The following is a 4,534-nucleotide window of genomic DNA, read 5'->3' on the forward strand; positions in this document are numbered from 1 at the left end:
GATGATTCCGTCGCCTTCATCAAACCTCGGCTGTACGAAGTAACTTGATATGAGTCTTTGCTTAACAATTGTGTTACGATTGTGGGTTTACCGCTTCGGAAAAACATAACGTTGGAAATAAGAAAGATCAAAATGGCGACTTTTCAAAAATGTATCGATTTTTACCCTTCAATATTGTCCTTTATTTACAAATTCTGATTTTGTTTGGAAGGATAAGCAATTAGCGATTAGAAGCATTGTTTAAGAAAAAAAACTGTAAATCTATACTCCCGACAGGGTACGGAAAGAACATTATTTTCGAGCTGTTGCCGTGGTTTGCACAGTACAAATTTCAGAGAGAGCGGCGATGACGGTTCTTATGGTGTCCTCCTTAAACTCGCTTATGAAAGACCATATAATAAATCTGAGAAAGAACGGAATGGGCGCTTGCTTTCCAAATATTTCTGGTTGGTGAATTGATTCTTCTTATACAGTAGAATGTAGATAGAATGTTCTATCGTTTAAATGATTAATGTTTTACGGACCAGGGGCAAACTACCTCCTGATTAAGATCTGTCTTAAGACAGAAAATTATCGTAAGATTGCACCTATAGCTGTTTCACAAAACTCTCATATCCTACGATCATGGTGGCCCTGAGGTTTAATGCCAGGGAACTTTCAAAATATCACTGCTTAGTAAGCAGGGATTCGGAACCAATTATATATTAGGCCTACAAAAAATGTTTGTTTCCCCTTTCCCGACCGACCCTAATTTATAGCACCGACCCTAATTTCTTTAATGCTTTTCTTCCTTTGAAGATGTTAATTTTCCGTTTTTGTCCGATGAATAAACTTTGTACTATGAATTGAAGTTACAGAAGCGCTTTAAAGAGCACCATTTATTTTTCATCGGTGTTACTTAGATGCTTTGTTTTATAATTTGAAAACATGGCGACACACGTGGTGGCTGTAGAGTTAGAAAAATGTTCACATCAACCAGGGAAAAAAATGATTCGATCTTTTTCGACATGCCTGGGGCTCAGCCATGTATTTGATGACCTCCATTAGTCATGTACAGTACCAACCAGACCCAACCTGACACAAAGCAGTCCCAGAGCAGTCCCGGGGACTGCTTTCTGGGACTGCTAAAGCAGTCCCAGAGCGGTCCCAGAGCAGTCCCAGCGGTCCCAGAAAGCAGTCCCAGCAGTCCCAGAAAGCAGTCCCAGTGGGCGGGGTTAATTAATTTAATGGGCGGAGCTTACTCAGAATGAGATTACCAATAAACAATGTAACTATATAAAAGGCAGTTGAAATTGATGAGCAATTCTTTCTGAGTAGTATCAACAAATATTTACAATTCTTACGCGACAGTCATTTCTGAACTGTTAAGAAAATCACAGTACGCGTATAGAAACAATTTATAATTATTGAATGAAGAAGACGTGCACACCTATTAATAACATGAATATTTAAACACAATTATTTGGTATATTAATTTTCAACCAAAATAAACCAATTTCTTCATTTTTGTGTTTGATATTGGTTTTCATATTTATTTTTTTTTTATATAGAAAATTAAACTTGAATTGTTTATTTTATACCAGAATTAGCTTTAAATAGATAATGATAATTATAGAGCAAGGCCGATTCCCATACTATACTCTGAATGCATTTTTCTTAAGTATTGGAGCTTTTGAAAAATTCTTTGTTAAACATTGCCGAGTATTTTATTTCAGTCATGATTATTTTCAATGACTTCCCAATTTAATTATCTTTAAATTCTCAGTTTTAAGTGTTTTATTATATAAATGTTCGAGTGTACATCTGTAAATCACGCAAATGGAACCCTCAGATTATGTTCAAAATTAATTAATCCCGAAATAAATTTATACACAATTATTGAAACTAAGATTTTTTGCATGACATAGATTGATTTTAGTGTCAATGTTGACCAGCGTGTTCAGTGATGTGTAACACTGATACACAAATAACATGCATTGACTTTCTGCTAATTATGCCCAAAGGCGATTGAAACCTCAGGTGTTGACACCATTTTATACAATCCCACTGTATTAACCATAAATCATCCCCTGACTTCCCTTTTTAACTACTTTTATTTTCTTAAAATTAATTCTAGACTACAATTGTGTAAATTTACAGCCCTCTGAAGACATTTAGTAATTACATGTATAACTATTACTATTTATTTAATTTTTGTAAGAAATCAATACTTGTTTTTTTTATATTTGGTTTTATCTTAAACACCTCTCTGCAGAAAGTAAACAAAACAACAACAAGGAGCTGCAAATTCAGAATACACAAGGGGCGGAGCTATCATGTCACTCAGAACCTTTTTCACGCATGAGTGAACAAAGCAGTCCCAGAAAGCAGTCCCTGGGACTGCTGGGTCTGCTTTCTAGAGCAGTCCCATAGCGGTCCCAGAGCAGTCCCACAGCGGTCCCAGAGCAGTCCCAAAGCAGTCCCGGGGACTGCTTTCTGGGACTGCTTTGGTGTCAGGTTGGGTCTGGTTGGTACTGTAGCATTGGTAATATCTTTACTGTTTACTTTGGTGATTAGGAGGTGGATGGTACCCAGACTGTAGGCAATTTAATAAACACCGCGCTTCGACTGTTGGGTACAGAAACATAAGATTTGTTTGTAGTGATAATGCAGATATTTCTGCCATCAAACAAGCGGATTGTGCCACCAAAGCAGATTGTGCCACCAAATATGCAGTTAAAGCTTTTCACATTTGATTTCAAAGGGCGGCAGGGATTATCCTGATAAGAAGTTTCATAGGTGTTTACTTGTACTTGAGCTTGTCTAGCACAGACTGACAAGTATTTCTTCAGAATAATTGGATATTTTTCTGTTAGTTCTGTTCTCTTTCTTGCCTATTCTTTCTCTCGTTTTCACGTTTAGAAAAAATAAATCCTACGTTTTTAATATGACATATAAATATTAATAATGTCTGTACTGGAAAACCAAAACAGGTTGGAAATCATTTTTCGCTACGGTTGAAGAAGCTGATGGGGTTTATCAGTTGACTGTCAATATAACGCACTAAAAGTCATCTATATATTTTTGATGCAGAGAAGTGTCAATTTGTATTGAATGCATTTATCTAATAACAAACTGGAAAAATTTTGGTGCCACATTTTGTAGACATATAAAACTTCATCAAACATTAAAATAAAAATATGATACAGATGGATACATGTGTGTTGTGGTTTTTCAATTGTAATTCTGGTGTTGCTGTTGGTTTAAGTAAGAAAGATATATAAAATGAACTGTTGTTGGAGTTCCATGGGAAGGAACTGAGTTTTCCAAAAAGCATTCCTAAAAGTGATGGGCAGTATTTCATTCAGATATAATTTTAATAATAATGACTATTATAATTAAAACTTATAATTGCAAGTTGCAAAAGTGCTTGCATTTTAAATTCTCTTTTAAGTGTGTGCAAGCCAGTGGTAAGTTGAACTTCAGGCATATTTCATGTTAACTGTGTCTGAATATACAAATTTAAATGGCTGTGGTTCGGAATGTGGAACACATGATAATGCAAAGTTTTACACAGAGCTTGTATCATACCTTTTCACTCTCAGGCGCGGATCCAGGAATTTTTTCCAAGTGGGGAGGGGGGGGGGGGTCCACCCCAGTCAAAAAAATAAATTCCAACCCAAAAATTTCTTGACAATAAAAAAAAAAAACCCTGGTGGTGATGGTGGGGTCCACGTTTTCTGGATGGTGGTGATGGAGTCAACGTTTTCGGGGGGGGGGGGGTCCACAGTCATTCTTTATTTGCTTCAGTATATACCTTGCATAACTACAAATTCCAGGGTGGTCCGGAACCCCCCCCCCCCCCAAGATCAGTCACAAATTCTAAATATACCTAAAAATAGTCTAGAACGTACTTTGCAATAGATAGCCTGTATGCGCTTTGTTCTCTCTCTCTCTCTATATAAGGCCTAATATATGTTTATAAACCTTTTAAATAAAATAATATTTTGTTTTATTTCATTTGTCCTTAATTCTTAATCATTTTCTTTTCTGAATACAAATACCTTTGAGATGTTGTACAGTGCTTTATATTTCATAAATAATGTATTACATTTTCAGGTGCTGTGAAATGCTTTTGCAGTGGTATATCACAAATAATCATGACACCAACAATGAAGAGAGTCGTAGAAAGAATGTTCTACCAATTCCAGTGTTTTGAAAAGTACCAAAACTACAACAACACCAAACGAAAAAAGATGAAGTCAGTAAGATTATCAGCTACTTATTTAGAGAGCCATAACCAGCCCTCTACAGCTTACTTTTGAAACCAGTAGTCAAAAGCAGTCCATCATGGTGCAAAATGCACGATGATATTAACGCTCTAGCAGATTGTTTGTCCTTTTACAAAAGTTTTCTTGACAATAAAGCTAAGGAAATTAATAATAATCACAACCAGTAAGAACAGTTGGTGAATTCACTTCTGTAGAGCACAGATGAAGTTGTAAACCTTGTGATCTTAACAAGAAAAACAAATAGTTTGATGATTAACTGAGAG

The 4,534-nt window shown here is 35.8% G+C and overlaps 1 pseudogene; it reads left to right on the forward strand.

Moving 5' to 3' along the window:
- Positions 1 to 624: 624 nt before the first annotated feature.
- Positions 625 to 4,239, forward strand: LOC133195834 (uncharacterized; annotated as a pseudogene).
- Positions 4,240 to 4,534: the final 295 nt, after the last annotated feature.

Source organism: Saccostrea echinata, unplaced genomic scaffold (genome assembly GCF_033153115.1).
Source record: "Saccostrea echinata isolate AGI-Se365-2 ecotype Australia unplaced genomic scaffold, CSIRO_AGI_Sech_v1 ptg000001l, whole genome shotgun sequence".
NCBI classification, from domain to species: domain Eukaryota; kingdom Metazoa; phylum Mollusca; class Bivalvia; order Ostreida; family Ostreidae; genus Saccostrea; species Saccostrea echinata.